Genomic DNA, 24,773 nt, shown 5'->3' with positions numbered 1-24,773 from the left:
CCACTGCTAGGAGTGAATGCAGCAGGTAACAGTGCTGGCAACAACGCTTCAGCACAGGAGACAGGAACAAGCCTCTTGATACTCAGGAACTTGGAAGGTAAGAACGCTAGGAGAGAGGCCTGGGGTGGTTTGTGGCAGAGATAGTAACGTCCCAGGTAGGAGTTATGCTCGGCACTGGTTCAGTGCCAATGCCCAGGATATAAAGGGTGGAGATCCAATCACAGGAGGAGGGTGTGTGAGTATTCCTCCAATGCTGAAGCACAGGGCAGAAGCTGCAATGAGAAGCAGCACATGTGCCATAGATTGCCAGAGGAAGCTTGCAACTGCATAGGTCTGCAAGGCTACAGTCAAAGCCAGTAGTGGATTCCTTACACCACCTGCCTGATTTAGATTGCTTACAAAAGCCTTTCTGTTGAGACAGGAAGTGACTCCTTAGCTCACTTGTGGGCTGAACTTTGGAGAACACAGATCTCTGGAGCTGACCTGTCTTGAGCTCTGTCAAGAAGAAACAGCAGAGCTGATTCCAAGACACCAAATAAGACTTTTAAACCTGGATGCTGATTTTCTGTGCACGCACGGGTGCGGTTCCAGGAGAGTAGAGAAGCTTACTCTACAGCAGCTGACAGATTAGACTTTCATTCTAAAGAGACTTCTTATATCTGCTTATGTCATGCTATGTGTTTCACTAGAAATACTCCCAAGTGAATTAAGCTTTGTTCCCCCCCCCCCTGTGTTTGGATGATTTCCTGATGAAAAGGAAAAGGCACAATAAAGCCTTATTATAATTTCACCTTATAAAAGCCTCCAATTGTGTACCTCTGTGAACGTCCGTCTACACCGTCCATGTTCAGTAGCCCTGGTAGTTGCGCTGAATAGCGGTGCACCTTCTAGCAAATACAAGGTGCTTGTACAGTCTATAACTTAAACCAGTGGGTACTGCTGAGGTTAAAATCAATGAAGCACGTTAGTGCATTAGCATAGCTACAAACGGAGAGCTAGTAGAAGCGGTTGCGCTCCGATCACGAGCACTAAGACCGACCCTTTGACGTGATGACGTCACATGCCAACGTACGTTTCGCTGAGCGTGTCTATTTGTCTTCTTTACAGTAAAGGCAGTTACAATCTGGATTTCAGTACACATGGAGACTGTGATGGCAGATACAATAGATACTGTATTTAAGAAAAATGTTGGGATATCTTTTTAGAAAGGAAATGTATACAGGGATACGCAGTACTAAATAAGCAAACATGTAAAGGATGTTGATCCAGGGTGAAATCGGATTTATTTTTCCCTTAAGAGATATCATTGGATGATATTTCACTGGGGAATTTTTTTCCCTTCCTCTGGATCAATATACAGTAAATACAAATACTGTATAGGATAAAGTTGTTTAAATTTAGCATAGGTTGAACTTGATGGACATATGTTTTTTTTAAACCTCATCTACTATGTAACTATGTAACTACCGTATGCAACTATGTTACAGTATATACAGTACACATCACATACATTCTCAGTATATTTAACTATGCATTAAACATATAATAATAAAAAAACTCTACAGTGATATTGATCTTAAAATATGATAATAATAGATACTACAACAGGAATTAACCATGTAAAGATAATAACAACTAATTTATAAATTCCAATGAAATAATAATATTTTTTTTGTTTTTTCTCCTTATACAGTAGAAAAGTAAAATGTAACCGTATAACGCACAAAAAGTTTAGGCAGATATGAATACCTGAATCATACATTCACTGTATAACAACTGTACCAAATCATGAAAAAAATCAAATGAATGCCCTAAAGTCATTGATCTTTCATGCCTTTGGGAAATAAGCAGTCAAGTGTAAAAATCCACTTACATTCTTTTTCATTAAAAGGTTTTCTCTGTCGCCTCCACTCCTCAATGGAACGACATGATCAATAATTGGAAAACGAAGCTGACTAATATTGTGTTTAGCCTGAAGAATATGTTTAGCTACTGGTGATTCTGTTATAATCTCACAAAGATTCTTGAAGACCTGCCAAATTAAATATTTATGTTCAGTTAATCTTTTTGTAAAAAGTTGAATAGTTTACCCAATAAGAACTCCATTTATTTCTAGATAAACAGTACCACAGCATCTAGGTATATAAAACATTACATTTTAAAACATTGTATAGGAGTCCTTAAAAAGGATAGGGGACTCACAACTGTGCAAAGACATACAAAAAAGAAAAAAAAAAGGATTTGTTTCTTCCTTTTTTCTTTCTTTATTTAAAGGAGATGCACCCTTGCAAAATGTCCATAAACAGTATATACATGTTTGGGCTAGTTATTAAATGAGGATGACGCCTACCTGGCTCTTTCTCTATGAGAATATGCAGTATCCAGGCACAGAAGATGACATTCAAGATTTGCTCTACAACTCTAATACTGTAGTTTGCAAACTTAGCCCATTATAATGAGTAAATACTTAAAAAGTGACTCACATGGTGCTGTACCGAGGATCCTTTGAATGAGTGAAGGAATATCTTCAGTCGCTTGCTGGGTTCATTCAGCGTGCGAATCCGCCAAAATACTGGAACACTGGGAGAAAGCAAAAAGATGCTGTGACACACCACCAAGCGTAATGAAGAGACCCTGATATCACCCTAATAAAGTGCTCTGTGCGAAACATGTCGGAGGAATTGTTTTACCTCGATTTTTAGAATGATTCAATAAATTGAAATTTTTTCATGTAAGTCACCCTCTCTCACTTCATTACGCATGTTGGTGTTTCACAGCATCTTTTTGTTTTCTCACATTTTAAGACATTTGCATTTGTTTCCAGTTATCCTATTTTATAAAAAAAAAGCTGTATTTCTTCACTTCAAATAGGGGAAAGAATATATGTGATTATCTTGTTAAAGAAGACAATGAAGCCACTGGCGAGTTACAGAGTAATCTATCCAGTTGGAAAGCAGGTGCCTATCCTTTCTTGAATTGTGTTCACTATAACTCAGTGATGAAGGGTAATAGCTTCCAACATCAAGAACAGAAGATATTCAGAATCAATAATTTTATTAATTGTGATACCACTCATGTGGTATACATGATTACATGAGGATGTGGGATGCGATATATTGGAAGAACCATGCGACCACTAAAAGTTAGGATGCTGGAACATTATAGACTAATTTAAAAAAAAGATCTTCAACATCTTGTCCCAAAACATTTTACTGCATGTGAAAGGGAAGGGCCAGAGAATTTCACTTTTGTAGGGGTGGAACGAATCATCCAACATGAAAGAGGAGGCGATATCATTAAAACACTTGATCGTAGGGAATCATTCTGGATCTTTAACCTAAAAACACAGGTTCCTAATGGAATTAATGTGGACTGGAGCCTTAGTCATTTCTTGAGATAATTCTCGCTTAGCTCCTATCCATATGTTCCCTATACCATCTCTATACTGTTTCCATAATGTCTTTATAGGGATTTTCATTCATTTTATGGGGTTGCAAGTTTGAGGATCTCATCATGTCTTTAACTCCATATCTCGATACATAATATAGTTTAATATGCATACACATAACATGAACACATTTAGTAGTATTAATCAGTATGAAGTACTGCTATCATACCTTTTGAGCACTTTATAGAATTTAGTGCTTTATATATTGACCATATTTCATAATAGTATTATTTTTTAGTCTTTTACTGCTGACTAACATACTAACACATAAGAGAATATTAGATATCTACATTATTACTGTAGCTTATGCAATAGAGTCCAATTTTAAACATATGACTTTCCTGTTTGGTGTCTATAGCTGGATATAGTAAATATTGATAATAACATTTTGTCTTCATTGATTAACTATATATATATATAGATATGAGAAATAATCTAAATACCATACGGGTCACCCGTATTAGGGGAGAGTATTCATTGATTTTATTTTATTGTTATGTATGTGCACAACACTATGTACCATAAGAAGTACTTTATTAATTTGTTGTTTTCTTTTTTCTTTCTTTTTTTGTGTGTGTATTTGTAACAGAGATATTCGTCCCGGCATAGAACATATTGTACCCTGATGCTGGATGCTCATGTATATATTGTGTGACCTTACCCCCTTACAGATCTGCATCCAATATCTATTTTGTTTATCCCCATGTATCTATGACAACAGGTTAATTAAAGGAATTCAGATTTCAAAGAGCTCTCATATAGAGCTCAGTTATTGGGTAGATGCAGTGGGGAGGGTTTTGAGTGGGGGAGATGGGAACAGGCTGCGCCCGAGCCTTGCGATGTGGCTGGTGTCTATACCATCCATTGGTCTGACGTCACCCGCATTGTACAGGGGGCGGGATGCACCGCTGCCTCCATTCCCTGCCTCGTTGTTATCATTGACACATTGTGTGTCTTGGTATATTTCGGCTGCTCGCGCATACGCGTCGAGTCGTTGTCAATGTGGGTGGTGCTTGCGTGACGGGACGCTGAAAGCGGCAGCTTTTGGTGCTCGGCGGAGGGCTTGCGCCAAGCATCCTGGTTACGCACACCACGATCCACCTCCCACGAACTGACGAGCTTGCGGGATTGGTTGATCCTGGAGCACAGTGCATCATGGGTATGATTTCACTTTTTGGCGCAAATTGTTCTGGTGCAAGGTTGTGTATAAATTGTATGTGTGTATTTAATATCAGGTAACTCCTTGATAAAGTGCCTTGCGGCACGAAACACGTAGGAGTGTTTAACTCTACCGTTTTTTAATGCAGCTTGAATAAATATTTTTTTATTGCCACACGACCTGCTTCTTGCCGCTGTGCACCACACACTACATTTTGTGATAATCTATCCAGTTGGAAAGCATGTGCTTATCCTTTCTTGAATTGTGTTCACTATAACTGATGAAGGGTAATAGTTTCCAACATCCAAGAACAGGAAAACATTTTTAAATCAATATATTTTTCACAATTGATTCAAATTTTAAAGTTGAGCTGCTTTGCCCTTGTAGCAAAACATACAGTATCTGGGTAAAACAATTAGACCTTTAAAAAAAAGATTAACGGATAGATCCACAGAAGTGCATACATTTTTTAGCATTACATTACCGCTGTTTTTAACATATCGATATCCATAACATGTATCCCCAAAGGTGGATTGTACCCATTACAATAACCTATACATTTACCCACAAATTTGCTGTAACCATCACTTCCGGGGTCCTAAGGAGTTTACATCAGAGTTTATTACCTTGTCAGGGATTTGTGTGACTGGGCAGGATGGGGCCAGGAACTTAATTCATTCAAATAGCATGTTTATTCTTACATCAACATACACATTACTTTTGCTATGGATATGACGGCATTCTTTCTAGCGCTGTCTGAACCTTGCCCCTAGCTTGGCCCTCTGAAGCGTCTCACCAGGTTCACGCCAACTTTTTCTGGCGTGAGGAATTTGGGAGATTATCACCATTCTAGAGCCGTGATTAGCCTCAATAATCTAATCAAGGCTACTAGAATAGCACAAATGTCAAAACTGGCGATAAGGGGTTTATCGCAGCTCACCAGGTGATGTGTTTTTGATGAGAGCCAAAAATGCATTCACCGCCCACTTATCAAGGCTTTCTGAATCACTGTAGGAATTTTTGCCCGATAACAGCTGAAAAGCCTCAATAAGTGGGTTATGATGGCTACTAGAATAGGCACTATATTGGGTTCGGTATCATGCCCAAGGTAAAACAAAGATTCATAAAATGGTCCGCAGGGTGTGAACAAACTAAGTACAGATCTGTATACACTTTTGCCTCTAATGTTTTTCTTCGCACACCTAACACTATGCATCAGCACTCTTTTAATCTTGTTAATCTTCCACATTTTGTCTTTCACAGTGTAATGATTCGGCTGGAAGATGAGATCAGCCTGATAGGAGATGGCCCTTTGATGCAGAGGTTCGGTATATTCTGAATAGAAGCATAACGAAATGTTATTTGGGCTGGAGCTTTGGATGTGGGAGGCAAAGTGTACATTAAGTACGCATGAAGTTTTATGTCTTTGTTTACCTACTGCAATCTGTAGCATGTTTATTTTGAAGAAAAGTTTCAATATTACACTAAAGTAGTATGGATTATTCTGGGAAGTACGGTACTGCAACATATTCTGAAGGAAAAATGAAGTGGAAGGGAGGATTTCCGGCAAAAGAATATCTGTTTCCTTTTAACCACATGTCTGAGTATGCTGTCATTGTAAATGACCCATTAGTAGACAAGTATAATAATGTATCTTCCCCATTTTTTCTTAGTATTGCAGTGTTTCCCATGATAAAGAATGTTAACACAATGTAAAGTGTTGACAACTTGTGTGCATGGATTAAGAGTTGAGAAAAGTTTGGGACTTTATATTTTCTGATGAAACATCAGTCATTCTGGAAAGATTTTCCATTCAGGTATTCAGTAAAAAAAATTGTTTATCCTTGAAACTTCAGGTGAAGCATCCACTTAATTCATCTGTGGCAAGCAATTTTGAGACTTAGACCAGAACCCAAAGTTGTTTTTGAATTTAAGAACTAATAACTGTACTACTGTAACTGTATCTGAATGTGACCCTGTCCCTGTATAATGGTGTTATATTTGTTTTTCTTCCAGGAATCATGGATAAAGTGTTTTTCCAGGAGGGCCATTATCTCCTAGATAGCACCATCCATTTCAGATTTCTTCCCATCTGATTACTTGTTCCTCCAAGATTACAATCCAAAACACAGTGCATCTGATTCATTTATTAAGGATAGTGAAATCATTTGGGTCAAAACAACAACAAAGCAAATACTTTTTTTTTTTTTTATAACTTCAAGTTTATTGGAAGATTTTCAATATAAATAGCATCGCAAAACAATTAACATGAACATTCACAGTATTACAGTCATGTACGATACTGCTAAACTCTCCCTCTGGAGCAACAAGTGTTCACGTGTTGAACATAATATCTCTAAAACCAGCTGGGATATTTATGTAGTTTAAACTTGGGGGAACAAAAAAAATTAAAATTAAGGGGGGGGGGGGGGATTGTGGGAGGGAGGGAAGGGGGTTCGCGGGCACGCTGCACTGCCTCTTTCCCATAAGTGGCTGGTAGATTTACTATGCACAGTTTGTTTGCCGACTTCTTGGGCCGCCCAAAGTGTTCATATGGTGTGTCCTCAACTAAGTCTCGTAATCCGTTCTGCTTTCTTTGTACGAGAATGCATTTGGGATTATCAATGCCATATCGTGGCTACCTCAACCCCTGGGATGTCTGTCTGTTCCAGCCAAGGCGTCCAGACTTTTAGATATTTTTGGCCAGTGTCATTGACCAGACTCATCAATTTCTCCATCTGGCATATGTACCATAATCGATTCCGAATTTTTGGGATATTTGGGATCTTTGGTTGTTTCCACATAGCTGCGATCTCACACCTCGTTGCTGTTGCAAAATGTGCAACTAGTTTATTGTCTGATTTTGAAAGCCCCTTCCATGGTCTGCTCAATAGGAACAGCCACGGATCAGGGGGAATTGTGAGGTCAAAAATCCTCTGGATCCAATGTCTAATCTCCTCCCACAGGTGTGAGATCCGAGGGCAAGACCACAGCATGTGCAACAGGTCAGCCGATTCTCCGCACTGTTTGGGACACAGCGGGGAGTATCCTGTGACAAACCTTGATAATTTTAATGGGGTGAGGTACCACCTCATCAGTCCTTTATATGCATTCTCCTTCAAAGTAGTGAATATGGAGCTCTTAGCAGTAGCCTCTAAAATAGCCGTCCAGTCGTCCTCCTCCAATTCCTCCCCCAAATCTTTTTCCCGTCTAATTTGGTACGCCAGTTTTTGTCGTTGCTGTGAGCTCCCAGAACCGACCACTTCTCTATAGATCTGCGATGTAAGTCCCTGTGTGTCTGTTTTCGTCAGACAGAGCTTTTCGAATGTGGTTAATGGTGGGAAGGGGGAGTTTTTGGCGAAGAACGCTCGTACCTGGAGGTAGCGGAAGAATTCGGAATGTGGGATGTTTTTTCAGATCGAATTTGTTCGAATGATTTAACTCTGTTCGGTATACCCTCCAGGTCTCTTAACCTAAGATATCCGTATCTTTTCCAAGGCCCTGCAGCGTTTGCCACTAGTCTCAGTGCAAAGTCAGGGTTGCCCCACAAAGGGGCCATCATGGAGCACCTTGAGGTCAAGGTATGTTTATATTTCGTGGTCTCCCATATCGACAGTGAGTTGGCCACCGAAGAGAGTGGCCGTTCAGCCCATTTAATAGCAGTTTTGGGTAACCATAGCAAATTCTCTATCTCTAATGGGGCACAAGCCCTCTTTTCCAGATCCACCCATCTTTTCAGATCAGGGTTGGTCTGCCATTGTGTGAGTTGACACAATTGCGCTGCCTTGTAATAAGAGACCAGAATAGAAAAGAAAGAAAAAAGCGGAGCACTGCCAGGAAATGAAAAAAGGCTGGGGCAAAAATTGAAATAAAGATTATTTATTGGGCATAATGGCCAAAAAAACAAACACACAAGGTGATAAAAAACTCTGACGCGTTTCCCGCCGTGGAGGCGCTTTATCAAAATTGATAATTGATAAAGCGCCTCCACGGCGGGAAACGCGTCAGAGTTTTTTATCACCTTGTGTGTTTGTTTTTTTGGCCATTATGCCCAATAAATAATCTTTATTTCAATTTTTGCCCCAGCCTTTTTTCATTTCCTGGCAGTGCTCCGCTTTTTTCTTTCTTTTCTATTTTTGTCTCATCAGTGTAGCAGCACGCTCCGGTTTCATCGTTGCAGAGCAGCTGTTATCATCGGGGGATTTCCTCCAGGAGCTGCAGAGTGGATCCGGATCTTTGGACAAGTGTGCGGTCTACACGCCCAGCGCCTCACCTGTTCCGGGTAGGATCACGGCTTGCGGGGACAAACGGCTGCAGCTTTGGATTGCGCGCCGGTCCACCCACGCTTACCAGCGCCCCCCAGATCCCGTCTGGCTGAAACATCGCGGCATATCATCAGGCACCCGGTAAGGCGGCGGGAGATTCTGCTTGCAGATCTCTACTACCAACAGCCAGTCCTGTTATACCGGGGAGCCAGAACCGCTTGTCAGAGTGAGGAGGGTCACATTTCCATCTGCACGGGGGACTGGTGCCATTGACCTGATCGGAGGATATCCAGAGGTCCTACAGGTGAGGTGGGAGTCACATAGACCCACACATAACATCGGACATTTGTTTGGGACACTCTCTGCATTTATATATTTTTATACCGGTTTTCACAGCACTTGCCATATTTGTAGCTTCCACGTGGGGATTTTCCCTGTTTTTTCACTTGTGTAATAAGAGACCAGGCAAGGTACTGTTAGGCCTCCTGTCCGCGTGGTTTTTTTAATAATTGTCTTATTTACTCTCGGTTTTTTCCCTCCCCAGATAAACTCAGAGATATCAGACTGAAGTGAGAGTATATCCTTCAGTCTAAGTGGCACTGGTAGAGTCTGAAACAAATATAGGATACGGGGGAGAAGATTCATCTTGACACTATGTATCCTACCTATCCAGGAGATCTTATAGGGCATCCATTTTTTTAAATCTGCTTTTAATGTCTTGATTAGCTTGGGGTAATTAGCATCATAGATGCCCCTGTAATCTTTGGTGATGTAGACCCCTAGATATTTAATATGTTTTGTTTGCCAATTGAAATTAAAGTTCAGACTCAGTAGCTTTTCAGTTTCCTTTGGGAGGCTGATATTCAGGGCCTCTGATTTGGTTTGGTTTATTTTGAATCCTGATATTCTATTACATTTATCCAACAGGTCAAATACGTTCGGCAGGGAGGTTAGAGGCTTGGAGATCAGCAGCAGTATATCGTCTGCATACAGGGCAATCTTATGTGATTGTGAATGCACCGTAATCCCTGAAATATCCGAGTTGTTACGGATTTGCGCAGCTAAAGGTTCCATACATAGGGCGAATAACAGGGGGGATAACGGGCACCCCTGTCATGTGCCGCTTTTAATTTGAAATAAATTAGAGGGGAAACCCTGATGTATGACCTTGGCGCGGGGCCCGAGTATAGATTTAGTATAGATAAGCGTCTGTTTTAAGTATGGCCAGTCAATCCTGTCAAACGCTTTTTCGGCATCCAGACTCAACATCATAATGCTTAATTTCTGATTAGTGGCTATTTCTAGCAGATCAATGATTCGTCAGGTGTTGTCCGCAGCTTGTCTACCCATTATAAAGCCGACTTGATCTGCATGAATGAGACTGGGCAGGATAAGACTTAATCTATTGGCCAGTAGTTTGGCATATATTTTAACATCCGTATTAATTAGGGAAATTGGTCTATAACTTTTACAGTCCTGCGGATCTTTCCCAGGTTTATAAATAATTGAGATTGACGCCTGAAGCATCTGCTCCGGGAACGGGGCTCCTGCTAAAACAGCATTATACATTCGGAGCAGCCATGGGGCTAGGTTCTCTGCGAACGCCTTATAATACTGCCCCGAAAACCCATCTGGCCCGGGGCCTTTGTGGGTTTGAGGTCTGTGATGACCTGGGTAAGTTCTTCTAATGTGAAATCAGCCTCTAACCCCTCCCTGCCCTGCGTGCTCAGCCCTGTTAGGTTGGACCGTGCTAGAAAATCTTCCGTGGCCCTTGCCATTTTGGGATTATGTGCCACTTTCTCTCCATTATATAAATTTTCGTAGAATGATTTAAATTCCTCGACTATGCTTTTTGGGTTGGATGTGGAGGAGCCGTCCTTCAGACGCACTGCCTGTATGTTATAATTGGGCTGTCTAGTGTTTCGTTTGCGCTCTAGCATGGTATCCGGCCTGTTCGCCTTTTCCTTCCTCAGAGATTTATCAGCCTGGGAGACCAATAGTAGGTTTAGGTCGATTTTGATGTTCTTTAACTCCAATAGGGCCCTCGAGATATCTACCAGCTGGGCTTTCTTGAGACCTGATTTTAGGGTGTCGATCACTTTCTTACGACAGTTTCTAGCGATTCCCGATCTGTCTAGCTTCGGGTTCATAGTAAGGTTGAAGTCTCCGGCTAGGATTATCTGGCCTTTGGCTACCTGAGTGAGTTTCTGAAAAAAATCCTTAAGCAATTCGTGGCCTTGTTCACCCGGGGCATACAACGAGGCTATTGTCAGTGGCTGTAATTGTACTGATCCCACTACTATTAAGTATCTGCCTTCACTGTCTCTCCTAATCGTGTCTAGAGTGAATGGTACCCTGTTGTGGAAGAGAACTCCGACCCCTCTTTTGAATTGTGTGAATTGTCTATCTAGGAATTTGGGTACACTGTTACGGCTAAAATGAGTTTCTTGTATTAGGAGGATGTCGGCCTGTTTTGCCTTAAGATCCGTAAAGGCGACTTTTCTTTCCGTAGGGTTGTTGAATCCCTTTACGTTTAAAGATACAAAATTCAGCGCCATATAGTTAGGTCGGTGTCTGGGATCTGCCAAGAGATGCTATGGTTCTGAGGTGGTCCAGATCTGGGCCTCCTATTATCTTGAGTGTGACCTGTGATAGGTATGTGCCACTGGGTTGGCCTTGCCCTGCCCTGACGGGAGGCCCACAGCCCCAAGGAAGGGAGAGGGGGGGAGGAGGAGGGGAAGGGGAGGGGGAAAAACTGAGTAAATAAAAAGAAAAAGGGAAAAGCCTTGTCTGGGCTGATCCAGAGTCGACTCTCATGCCCTGTTTGTCGGACCGCCAACTGGCACCCATCAATCGGGAGTGTCAGTCTTTGTGGGCATGTCCTCTGTAGGGCGTGTTGGCTCCCATGGACTACCTCCATGAGATACCTTGTGAGGCGCCGGCGAAGACCAAAGGTGTCTCGCACCGACATTGAACTTTGTGTGTGTGTTGCGGCATAACATAACAATCTTTATTGCAACTTCAAAAAAAAAACTGTAACTATAGACTTAGCTTAATTCAGCTTCGGCTCCACGGTCGCATCCCAGTGCTCGGGGGCCTCCCCGGACCGACGTCTCCCCACTCCCGATGTTGATGCCTCTGTGGGATTCTGCGTTGGGGGCTTACGTACCCTCGCTCGCCCTGTCCATGGATCCCATACGGAGTGGGGGCCTGTGTCTCGGTCTAGGAGCGGTCCACAAAGATGGGACCCCCCGAGGGTGCCCCCGAGCACCCCGATACCCCGCCAGCCGACCGCCGTGACCAATTCCTGACCTTAAAGTAGACAAAGTACATTAATCATTAGTCATCTCGTAAAGCTAAAGTCATTAAGGTTGAACGAACAAACCTGGGTCAAACATGGACCCAACAATAACCCGTCTCCCTTGAGCCTGTGGTGCCCCCTATATTCAACATCCCTTTAAGATATAAATGTGTCAATCTGGCCATGGTAAGAGCAACCTTATGGTGAAACTCCTTTCTCTCCTTTAACTGCTATCATCCAAGCACAGGGCGTATTGCTCATCTCCCCCTGCTTATCGTGAGTGCAACCTGTGGGGGGAGGGGGGTGGGGGAGAGGGGAGGGTTGGAGGGGGGGGAGGGGTGAGGTGGGTGTGGGGAGAGAGGGGGGTGAGGTGGGTGTGGGGAGGGAGGGGGGGTGGAGGGGGGGGGGAGGGGGTGGTGCGGAGGAGGGGGAATGATGTGGGGGGGGTGATGAGGAGGGGAGGGGAGGATAGTGGGAGGGGGGAGGAGAGGGAGGGGGTGATGGGGGGCGGAGGGGGGGAGACGGACTGATGTGGTGGGGGGGGAATGGGGGGAGGGGGGAGGTTGTGGGGGGGAAGGGGGTTGTGGTGAGTGGGGGGGGAGGGGGTTGTGGGGAGAACGGAGAGGGGGGGAGAGGAGAGAGGGGGGGAAGGCGGTCGGGGGGGGAGGGGACCGTGGATAAGATGATGAGGGGGGGGGCTGCGAGGGGGGGGAGTGGCATGGGGGGGGCATGGAAGGGGGCTTTCCCCTACCCCTCTGTTGGGTCGCCGGTGCAGGGCTGCCCCTACACTGAGGCCCGCCCTGGGTTCTCGGGGAAACTAGCCCCGCATCGCTGCTGCTCTCCATCTCCTTGCCTAGTTGCTATTTCCTCCCTCTCCCTTCAGTCCCAATGCCTCTCCCTCCGCACCCGGTACCCCCCGACCCAGAAGTCTCCCCTATGGGCGGAAGTGCCCAAGTGCCAGGGAGTCTTTGTGATGACGTCGCGGTGTGTGCAGGTCTGAAGCTCCTCCCTCCTCCTGTTCGTGCCTTTAGCCTGCTTTCCCGCTCTCAGCTTCTATGCTCGTCGGAGAAGAAGGGATCCGGCGTCGCCCAGCTGCAGTTCTCGGAGAAGGCCACCAGGGTGGGACATCTCAGGAGTACCTATGGCCGGCCATTTTTACACGAGGGGGGAGACATGATTCAGGCCCCTTTAAGAGCTCTACCAGTCCGGCAGAGCTGTGTAGAACTCGTGGTCTCACGTGGCTTCCTCCGGCGCGGCTCCCACTCTGTTCCAGGACGTTGACGGGGTCGGATCAGCCTCAGATTCCAGGTAAGGTGGACGAGAGGAGCCAGGGCTGGGGGGGTTCTGCTGCGGTCCCAGCTTCTTGAGGAGGCTGTTTCCATCCTCGGCCCTCCGTAGAGTATTCGCAACCCCATTCTTCACAACTAGTAGGGCGAACGGAAACAGCCATCGGTATCTGATTCCTTTGTCCTATAGGGTTTTGGTTACCGGTCCCAGGCTGCGTCGTTTTAGAAGGGTAGCCGGGGATAGATCCTGAAAGATTTGAAGCTTGACGCCTTCATATTCCATGGATCTGGCCTCCCTGGCCATCCGGCAGACTGCGTCTTTTATTTTATAAAAATTAAAGCGTACTATTATATCCCGAGGGGGGGCTCCTGCCTGTGGTCTTGAACGGAGGGCCCTATGGCACCTATCAAGGTGCAAGTCCTGGGCAGATTTATCAGGAAGTATATGCTCCAGCCACTGCTGTACAAATTCCTCAGCGTCCGTTACTGTCTCTGGCACCCCACGGATACGGACATTATTTCGTCTGTCCCAGTTTTCGATGTCCTCTTGTTTGTCTGTGAGGTCTCGGATCTTATCCTGTAACTGGGCTACTGTTTTGTTTGTTGTTGCCCTCATGTTAGCGTCCATTTTGGTCTCTAGGGACCCGGTCCTCTCCCCCAGTCCATCGAGGTCCCTCCGCAGATTCCACAGCTCTCTGTTGAAGAACTGTTTCATCTCGGTGCAGAACTCCCTGAGGTCTTTTCTAGTAACTGGTTCGTTATCGTCCGCTCTCACAGCCGGCCCGGCAACCTCAGCCTCTGCTGCCATCCCTGCTGTAGGGGGATCAGGGCTGTCTCCCGCTGCTGTTTTTTTTTAAATTAAAATATGTGGTGACCAAGGGGTCTTTCTGTTTTGCTTTCCCTCGTGCCGGCATCACCGGGTGCTCCCCTACTTGATCTTGCTGGGCTGATTCGTGGGGGGTCACTTTGATTGCCGCTTTTAGTAGATTATTGTGCCGATGCGAGCGGAGCTAGAAACCTAAGCTTCCATCTACTCTGGCTTCGCGCATGCACCCAAAGCAAATACTTTAACTGTTTAGAGCAGTAGTATAATATTAACTGTGCAATACTATGCAGTACTGTGCTATTGCGTATGCTTGTTTTATTCTTGGTAATAACCGTACTGTCTTTGTCTCTACATTTGCAGATTCCCAAATATGAACCCCATAGATTTGGTGTGGTATGCAATAAAACATCTTCAGAGGAAATATATGAAGCCGACAAACAAAGAAGAGTTTGAGAAGGGATCATTGATTACTGCTACCAGTCTCAGTATCTAACTGTCGAAATCTGCAATAATTACATAAATCATATAAATAAAGTGTCACCTGTATTGTATTGTATGTCTTAATTTATATAGCTCCATTAATGTACATAGCGCTTCACAGTAGTAATACATGACAATCATATAAATCATATAAATAACAAATAATACCAATAGCAGATCATGGGAATAAGTGCTTCAGACATAAAAGTAACATTTCAGAAGAGGAGTCCCTGCTACGAAGAGCTTACAATCTAATTGGTAGGTAGGATAAACGTATAGACAGTAGGAGGGCATTCTGCTAAGTACATCTGCAGAGGGCCAAGATTTGTGTCATGTATTGTCACGCTGTGCAGTCCGCAGACCAGACCAGTCCCCTGTACTGAGGTGGGATGTAGAGTATATGCACCGACAGCAGAGGGGGCGTGTCCGGGATGTGGCATAGCGTAGCCAGGCCTGGATGTAGGTAAAGAATGGTCAAGTACTTGCTGAGTCCGAGGATATAGAAAGTTCCGTAGTCAAAATCCATAGCAGAGTCAGAGGGTCTTAGAGGTTAGAGTAGTCTGTAGGAAAGCCAAGTTCAGGAGCCAGAGGGGGTATTCAGATGAGCCGGGTCAGTAGCTGTAAGGAAAAAACACAAGAGAGCACGACACAGGTTCCAGACAACACAGGTAGCAAAGAGCTATGCAGAGCAAGGAAGTGAAGGCAAAGCAGGATATTTAAAGCGACAGTGACCAATCCGGATGAGGGGTATGGCGGTGGCATGTCGAGGAGCTGCTTGTGAGTGGCTGAGAGACCAGGAAGTAGTAGAGCACAGCTGAGAGTCTGTAACATCAGTGCCAGAATCCAAGATGGCAGCGGACGAGTTCAAGGTATGCACTGGGCGCGGCATGGGTAGCAACGGGGGGCAGGGGCAGCAGCCACTGCAGTACTGGTAGTGGGTAAGGAGGGGTCACGCCGCAAGGGACGTGGCCCCCGATTCCTTACATGTATATAATATTAGCTATGGTGCCACTCATACTTCTTTAAGCAAGTGTGTCTTAAGGGGGGTCTTAAAGGTGGATATAGAGGATGCTAGTCCGGTATTGAGTGGTAGGGCATTCCAGAGGTGTGGGGCAGTCAGTCAGAAAGGTTTAAGGTGGGAGAGGGCTTTAGATACAAAGTGGGTAGAGCAAAGATATCCTTGAGCAGAACGCAAGAGTCGGGATTGTGCAAAGCTTGAAATTTGGGCTAATATGTAAGGAGGGCAGAAGAGTGTAAAGCTTTAAAAGTGAGGAGGAGAATTGAGTAAGAGATGCGAGATTTGATAGGAAGCCAGGAGAGTGATTTCAGCAGGGGAGACGCCAAGACAGATTTAGGAAAGAGTGGAGTGATTCTGGCAGCAACGTTTAGGATATATTGTAGGGGAGACAGGTGAGAAACAGGAAGGCCAGACAGCAGAAGGTTACAGTAATCGATATGGCAGAGAATGAGGGCCTGAGTCAGACATTTAGCAGTCGAGCAACAGAGGAAAGGGTGTATCTTTTGTGATACCATCACTGTCCTCTAGGTGCTGGAACAGGGCAGCTATGAGACTTTCCAGTGCACAGAGAGTTAATCTCCCTAGAGAAGCCAGTAGCAGCTGCTGGCTAATTGAGCAGGTTAAACTCCTGATTGCTCATGGAGTTTTAAAAGTCAGGAAGTGACTATACAGAACAGAGAAGAGTTCTCCCCAGCTGTGGAAGCTGGCACAGCCCCCTAGACCTGCTGGACAGTGGTCATTGAGCCTGCTGGGACTGCCTGGGCTTTTAATCCTAGGAAGAAGGAAGGACAAGAGACCATTCTGAAGTGGGGATGTCCTGTCCTTAACATTGGTCTTACAGTGGAGATATTCCATGAGCTCTCGTGGGGCTGAGCTCCCATAAGAAGGAAGGCAGCAGGGCCTCACTGAATCAGGAAGTCTGTTCAAAACCCTGGAATAACAGATAAGAGCACCACTATTTTGCTGTGTGCAGAGACTGTATATGGTTACCTATAATAGTAACTGTTTTGGGGTGGTAACCAGTTTAGCTGTCCACCCAGTTGATAAGGTTTGAAGCTGAAAGTGTAGTTAGTCTAAGAGGAGTAGGAGTTTATTTTATGATTTTGATTTGACTTATTGGGATGGTGGGCCTGCTAGCGTATTATTTATTCTTGTAAATAAACCCCATATAGAGAAATACTATGTTTCCTTCCTTAAATATGGGACATGAGATCCGAAGCTGTGACAGAGACATCATACTTTTGTAATATTGTTGAGGAAAAAGCAACAGGTTTTAGATACGTTTTGAATGTGAGAGGAGAATGTGAGAGAGTAGTCAATTGTAACCCATAGGCAGCGTACTTGGGCTACTGGGTGAATGATAGTACTTCCAACAGTAATGGGGAAGGCAGTAATATGGCCAATTTTGGGAGGAAGTATAAGGTGCTCTGTTTTTTCCATATTACGTTAAAGTCGGCAGAGGGCCATCCAGGATGATATCAAAAGAGTAATTCAGAAAAATTGGTCTGTACAGCAGGTGTAAGGTCAGGGGTTGAAAACTAAATGTGTGTGTCATCAGCAAAGAGGTGATATTTAAACCCAATAGATGTGATTAGGTCACCTGGAGAAAGTGTGTACAGAGAAAAGAGAAGAGGTCCTTGGACAGAGCCCTGGGTACTCTCACAGAGAGATCTATAGAGGAGGAGGAGGTGTTAGCAGAAGAGACACTGAAAGTACGATGGGAGAGGTAAGTGTCGATACAGGATAGAGCTTTGTTACAATTACCAAGAGTATGGAGAATGTGAAGGAGGAGAGGGTGGTCCACGCTGTCAAATGTTGCAGAGAGATCGAGTAATATGAACAGAGTGTAATGACCTCTATCTTTGGGGGCATGGAAGTCATTATTTATTTCAGTAAGGGCTATTTCAGTCGAGTGAGCAGTGCGAAAGCCAGATTGTAGAGGGTCTAGGAGAGAATAGGTGTTGAAAAAGTGGAGCAAGCGAGAGAATACAAGACATTCAAGGAGTTTGGAGGCAAAAGGCAGGAGGGAGACAGGTCGATAGTTAGAAAGACAAGTTTGGTCAACCTTGCTGTTTTTATGTAATGGTATAACTGTTGAATGTTTGAAGGAGAAGGGAAAGGTACCAGAGAAGAGGGAGGAGTTAAAAATGTGTGTGACCGTAGGGATTATAGTAGGAGCAAGAGGTTTTCGGAGATGGGAGGGTTTGGGGTCAAGAGGGCAAGTGGTAGAGGGAGAAGAGGAGATCAGAAGTGACATCCTCCTCTGAGACAGAGGAAAAAGACTCAAGGAAGGCAGGAGGAGACTTAGGAAGAGGTGTAGAATGGGAGGGGGAAACAGAGGGGATGTTCTGACGTTTGGATTCCACCTTTTTCCTTAAAATAGTCAGCAAAGTCCTGAGATGGGATTGAGGAAGAAGAAGGGGCAGCTGAGGGTGGTATGAGTAGAGAGTCAAAGACAGAGAAGAGTTGCGTGGGTTAGACATGTGGGTGTTGATTAGTGAAGAAAAGTAGGTTTGTTTAGCCTGAGAGAGGGCAGAATTGATACAGGATAGCATAAATTTGTAGTGAAGGAAGTCTGCAAGAGTGTGAGATTTCCTCTAGAAGTGTTCAGAGGAACAAGTGGAGGAACGCAGCACGTGCGTGTGGTAATTTAGCCAGGGTCTGGGGTTAGAAGGGCGAGTGAGGCATGTAGATCAAGAGAGGAGGATTAGGCAGAGTTCTAGTTCCTGACCACGTTGTCAGTGTCTGGAGCAGAACTGAAAGGGGAGAGGGAGGAGTGTAAAGTGGAATAAAGGCTGGTAGGTTAAAAGAGCGCAGATTTCTTCAGAAATGAGGGGAAGATGGAGATTTAGAAGGGGAGAAGCGAGAGAGAAAATGAGATGAGGTGATGGTCAGAGAGAGGAAAGTCGGAAATGGAGAAATCAGAGTGAAAAGTTTTTAGTGAAAACCAGGTCTAGGTAGTTGCTATCCACGTGGGTGCTTCCTGCAGTCCTTTGTTGAAGGCCAAAAGAAGAGGAGAGAGAGAGAGAGAAAGCGGGAAGCCCAAGGGAGAGAGGTGTAATCAATGTGGCAGTTGATGTCCCCAAGGAGAAGAACAGGAGAGTCTGAGGAAAGAAGAAAGAGATCCAGGATTCAAAGTGAGAGAGAGAGGTAGATGGGTGATAGATGACCGCCATGTAGACAGGGAGAGGAGAGAAGGTCTGTACAGTGTGAGCCTCAAAGGAGGGAAAAGCAAGAGAGGGAGGAATAGGAAGGGTTCGGTAATGGCAGAGAGAGGAGAGGAGGAGCCCCATGCCTCCACCCCTGCCATCAGGGTGCAGAGTGTGAGAGAAAGAAAGTCCACCATAACAGTGGGCAGATTCTAGAGCAGAATCGGACTGAGTGAACCAGGTCTCAGTTATATCAAAAAGGAGCAGAGTGAGAGAATAAAGAAGTCATGCACAGAGAGGAAATTGTTAGAAAGGGAGTGAGCATTTAAAAGGGCAAAAGAAAAAGGAAGAGAGGAGGGAGGTTTGCAGGGAATGGGTATGAGGTTGGAGGGGTTGACACCAGATGGAGTAGAAGTTGCATTTGGCCACTGAGGATAAGAGCATGTAGTAATAAGGCAGGGACAAGGATTGGGTGAGATATCCCCAGAAGCAAGAAGGAGAAGCATGGATAGGAAGTGGATGTGTGAGGATGATTTGTAGGGGTGTGTTTTAGTACAGGGGGTATAGCTGTGTAGTGATAGAGGTAATAAAGTACTGTAGTTCATGTGAACTGAGAAGTGGTGAAGAAAAGAGAGATGGAGATATATGAATAGAGTTAGAGACATGAGGCTGGTAGAAAGAAGTGCATAATTTGAAAAGAAGTGAGACCATAACAAATATAAATAGTAAAGGAGGCATCACAGCAAAATCAAAGTGCTGAGATGTGCAGTCTGGGATAGATAATATCCTCCTTTCCAGTGTAGATCAAATTCAGGAATCAGGGTCAGTAGGTATTATCCACTTGTTCGCTCCTTTTGAACCCCTTTTAAACTCCAGCACTGCATGCTACTTAAAATGGGCTACTTTAAATATGGTCTGCTTTAAAATAAGGCTGATAGACAGCATAAAGCTGATGTGCTTTTAGTTACTGTATATAGCTCTAAAATGTCACCTGACTGAATTAGGTTCAGTCCAGCCACTGTAATTAGCACAAGTGAGGCACATTATAATAGATGTTTTTTTCTAAACAGGGTTTTGTCCTGCCTAAGTGTAAAAACTGAGACATTAAGGGGTTGATGGAGACAGGATTCAAATATGGGATTTACCTAGGAATTTTACAAGATGCATTGACAAAAAAACACACATCAAGGGGTGATAGGAGACAGGATTAAAATATGGGATTTAGCTGAGAAGAGCAGAAGAAGATGATATCTGTTTGGGTAAGAGATCATCCCTTTTAAACTCCAGCACCGCATGCTAATTAAAATGGGCTACTTTAAATATGGCCTGCTTTAAAATCAGGCTGCAAGACCTGTGGTTACAGCTGAACGGTTTGGAATGGCTATAGAATTGTAATTATAGTATGGACAATCAGTGTATTTTACACTAAATCCTTTTGGTTTCAATTTACCAGATACAAGTTACAGGAGTAGCTGACTATCGACCACTGATGGGGTATGAACATTTTCATCAGATTTGACCGTTGTTTAAAAAAAAGCCGGTTGACCTGTGAGAAAATTATTCTTGTCTTTAACAATGTGGGTCATTTGTTAGGAATTACAGTTGAGAAGAATTTATTTGGTTTTCTATGTTACGTCCAGCTTAGCCCTAGTTAAGGAGACTTAGTGGAAGGAGCATATTAATGATTCATGCCTAGAGGGAAGAATGTAATTTTTTTTAAATGATTTTAATTTAAATGCAATGGGCAAGTTAAGCACCATTGCAGTTACAGTATTTGCAGTTTTAATTTAATTGAAGAACACTGGTGAGAGTAACAGAGCACCACCCAAAAAACATCCAAACTTTGATAAAAAAAATTAGAAAAATGAAAGTGCGTATTCCATCAAAATGAAATTATTCATTGGTCATAGAACAAACAAATGGTGTAGACGTCTCCCTACCAACAGGTTTCACACCAAAAAGCGCTTTCTCAAGGTATACATATCTGGTTGCCAACATTATATTTAAAAGTAAATCATCAAAGGCTCCTTACCAGGCAGACCAGAGAGTCCAGGGAATCCAGAGTAGGCACAGCAAGGAAGAGACAGCACACTTGTTAGCAAAAAGAATTGTATTAGAATAGCAGCACATACAACAACGTTTCGGTCCTAGGAACAGGACCTTTATCAAGGGAGTGCTCAACACAGATAAACCATCACCACCTACTGTATATATACCCATAACTAGCTACCTTAATTAAAACCACAACTGCACACACCTGTGTGACTGCAGCCATCTCCGGCGAGGAAACGATGACGTCATCACCTCGCGTCTATCACATGTGATGACTGCAGTGAGGAGCATCATGGGTAACTAGGGAACCTAAGGAAACACCCCCTCAGCCAAAAAAACGGGCTCTACTGCGCATGTGTGGCGCTCAAGTCCCAGATTGCCTCGCAATGACAGGCAACAGGAAGGAGAGGGGAGGAGGGAGGAGGGAGGGGGGCCTAGAGTGCTCCGTGACAGCAGCTAGAGAGCGCATGGAGATAGAGGCAGCAGCCAGAATAGCATGTAAACAATAAAGATGCATAGATCACCACCAAAGTGCAAACATCACGGCTGGGCAAAGGGACAGCAGGGAGAGGGGGAAAGGGGGAGTGTATAGGGGGGGGAAGGAGAGTGGGAAAGGGAGGGGAGGTAGGTGGGAAGCAGGGATAGGAAGACATGGTAAAAAGTAAAATGACAAAGAAGAATGTGGGGCAAAACCGTGCAGGTCCATAATGAGGACAGTGCCAAAAGAGGAGAATGCCAAAAATCAGAGAAAGTCAGAAAAAGGAGAAAGAGGAAAAGAAGGAGAGAAACATCCAACACCATGATCACAAAAGGGGGGGACACTAGAAAATGGCATACTGAAATAATGACATTCTTAAATAAAACATCCAAGTCTGAAGTCCTCGTTAAGGCCAAATGGTGACATAGTTTTAAGGTCGTGGATCATTTTAGCCTCCAATTGCAGCAAAAGTCTATTGCGATCCCCTCCTCGAGATGAAGTGTCAGCTTGTAAGATGGGCATACACCTTAAAATTGACAGACTGTGTTTTTCCTGTTTGAAATGTCTTGCCACCGGGAGCAGTTTGTAATCCTCCACTGTGTTCGAGTCCAACAGTGCTTTCCTAATAGTAGAACTATGAACGGCCATGCGTTCTTTCAACATACGGCTAGTTTTGCCTATGTAGTAAAGCCCACACGGACATCTGATGAAATACACGATGAATCTTGTCTCACAATTCATGGGTGTTTTAATGTGTATTGATTTTCCAGTGTGTGGATGGGCATAAGATTGGCCAATCTGTAAAAAGCCACAGTTAATACATCCATGACATTTATATACACCAGGTTTTTTATGTAGCCATGTTGTTATAGGTGCATATTTGTTCGATGGATCAGCCTGCACGAGAAAGTCCCTCAGGTTTCTACCCCGACGATAGCACATCCTAGGTGGATCCGGCGAGGCGGTAGGAAGCGTAAGGTACCTGGAAAAAGAAGCCAAGAAGGGGAGATGGTGCCCAAAGACAAGGATGAGGTGATCTTCAATCTTTCAAACCATCAACTGTCAACTGCAGAGACAAGTGTACTGCAGAAGGGACTTTCATTTGTCCCCACTACCTCCCAAGATCCCTTCCTATGGGAAGTTGATATGTACAAACTTGACCGACAACTGCGTCTCAAAGACTTCTTTCATTCGAGTATTGAGCAGACACTGTGCACTGGTAATAAATTCAAATCCAAGAGCACCTTTGATCCTACGGTAGCTAACCACAGCATTGCTACCTTTATGGGGCTTTTGGACAAAGATACTAGGAAACAAATCAAGACTCACAAGAAAAGATTTTCAAACCTGAGAGCTACAGAAAGAGACGCTATCAAGTCTTTGAAGTCTAATGATGACATTATCGACAAGGGCGGTGGCATTGTTGTCATGAACTATGGTGACTACAGGGCAGAGATCGAGAGGCAACTGATGGACACTAATTACTACAAAAAACTGCAGTAGGATCCCACTCCAGGCTATAAGACAGAAATAGACTCCATCATCAGGCTTGGTGTTAACAACTCGTGGATCTCTGAGGAAACTGGCTCTTTTCTATTTCAGGACCACCCCTTGATTCCAGTGATATATGTGCTACCTAAAGTGCACTAGTCCATTATAAATCCGCCAGGCAGACCTATTATTGCTGCAAGAGGTTCCCTTTGCCACCCACTCTCCCAATTTGTTGACTTTTTGCTACAACCAATGGTCATTAATATGGCATCATTTGTCAAGGACACGACGGCCTTTATTAACAAACTGGGCACCATCACCTTTGACATCACTAACATGTTATTGGTGACGCTGGATGTCTCCAGTCTTTACACCAATATTCCACATGGTGAGGGACTGGAAGCAATCCGGGAACATCTTTCCAATTATCTGGAATATGATGGTCCACCTACCGAATTCATCCTATTGCTGATTGAAGTTATTCTTCATAAAAACTTTTTCAGGTTTGAACGTGACTTTTACCTCCAACTTACAGGGACAGCCATGGGTTCCAACATAGCACCTGCTTATGCTAACCTGTTCATGGACAGTTACGAACAACTACATATTTTGAATGATGCACCTTTTGCTGATCACATTGTCCACTATACCCGCTACATTGACGATATTTTTTTGATATGGGGAGGCAGTGAGGATGAACTAGCACAATTCATTTCGTACCTAAACATGATTCCATCTACCATACGGTTCATGGCGAATTATAGTATGGATAGAATTTCTTTTCTTGACACCGTGGTATATAAGAATGGTGGATTACCTGCAACAGAAATCTTTCAGAAACCTACAGATAAAAACACTCTGCTCTGTGCAACGAGCCATCACCCTGAGTCTCTCAAACGGGGTCTTCCCTATTCACAGATGCTGAGGGTTAAGCGCGTCACTAGCGATCCAGATCTGGTAGAGGGTGCTTTATGCCAAATGGCCAATAGATTTCTTGATAGGGGATATCCTAGATCTGAAATTGATATGGCCCTCACGAAAGCTAGGGGCATGGACAGAAATTCTCTCCTCTCACCGCACATTGCTGGAATTAAGACCAGCCGCATCAACATCAGCAGTACTTTTACTACCGCTTCTAATATGATCAAACGGAGTATTAGAAAGAACTGGAACATCCTGAGCAATGACCCCAAAATAGGTTATATTTGTCAGGTACCACCTAGGATGTGCTATCGTCGGGGTAGAAACCTGAGGGACTTTCTCGTGGAGGCTGATCCATCGAACAAATATGCACCTATAACAACATGGCTACATAAAAAACCTGGTGTATATAAATGTCATTGATGTATTAACTGTGGCGTTTTACAGATTGGCCAATCTTATGCCCATCCACACACTGGAAAATCAATACACATTAAAACACCCATGAATTGTGAGACAAGATTCGTCGTGTATTTCATCAGATGTCCGTGTGGGCTTTACTACATAGGCAAAACTAGCCGTATGTTGAAAGAACGCATGGCCGTTCATAGTTCTACTATTAGGAAAGCACTATTGGACTCGAACACAGTGGAGGATTACAAACTGCTCCCGGTGGCAAGACATTTCAAACAGGAAAAACACAGTCTGTCGACTTTAAGGTGTATGCCATTCTTACAAGCTGACACTTCATCTCGAGGAGGTGATTGCAATAGACTTTTGCTGCAATTGGAGGCTAAAATGATCCACGACCTTAAAACTATGTCACCGTTTGGCCTTAACGAGAACTTCAGACTTGGATGTTTTATTTAAGAATGTCATTATTTCAGTATGCCATTTTC

At 44.1% G+C, this 24,773-nt stretch overlaps 2 long non-coding RNA genes across 2 annotated transcripts in view; one reads left to right on the top strand and one right to left on the bottom strand.

Annotated features, from left to right (window-relative positions):
• Positions 1 to 2,566, bottom strand: part of LOC142471134 (uncharacterized) — a 28,832-nt gene extending 26,266 nt beyond the window's left edge. The window contains exons 1-2 of the long non-coding RNA XR_012789368.1: positions 2,484 to 2,566; positions 1,874 to 2,032 (exon numbers count right to left, since the gene is read on the bottom strand). This is a non-coding gene — a long non-coding RNA (uncharacterized LOC142471134). The remainder of the gene's footprint in view (positions 1 to 1,873; positions 2,033 to 2,483) is intronic.
• A 1,816-nt stretch (positions 2,567 to 4,382) lies between these two features.
• LOC142471126 (uncharacterized) lies at positions 4,383 to 14,831 on the top strand. Its single transcript, XR_012789367.1, has 3 exons — positions 4,383 to 4,607; positions 5,871 to 6,011; positions 14,646 to 14,831. It is a non-coding gene; the product is annotated as an uncharacterized LOC142471126 (long non-coding RNA).
• The last annotated feature ends 9,942 nt before the right edge of the window (positions 14,832 to 24,773 follow it).

The sequence above is a fragment of the Ascaphus truei genome, chromosome 1, assembly GCF_040206685.1.
Source record: "Ascaphus truei isolate aAscTru1 chromosome 1, aAscTru1.hap1, whole genome shotgun sequence".
Taxonomy (NCBI): domain Eukaryota; kingdom Metazoa; phylum Chordata; class Amphibia; order Anura; family Ascaphidae; genus Ascaphus; species Ascaphus truei.
The sequence above is the reverse complement of the archived record's forward strand: the minus strand, read 5'-3'. Positions and strand labels throughout refer to the sequence as shown.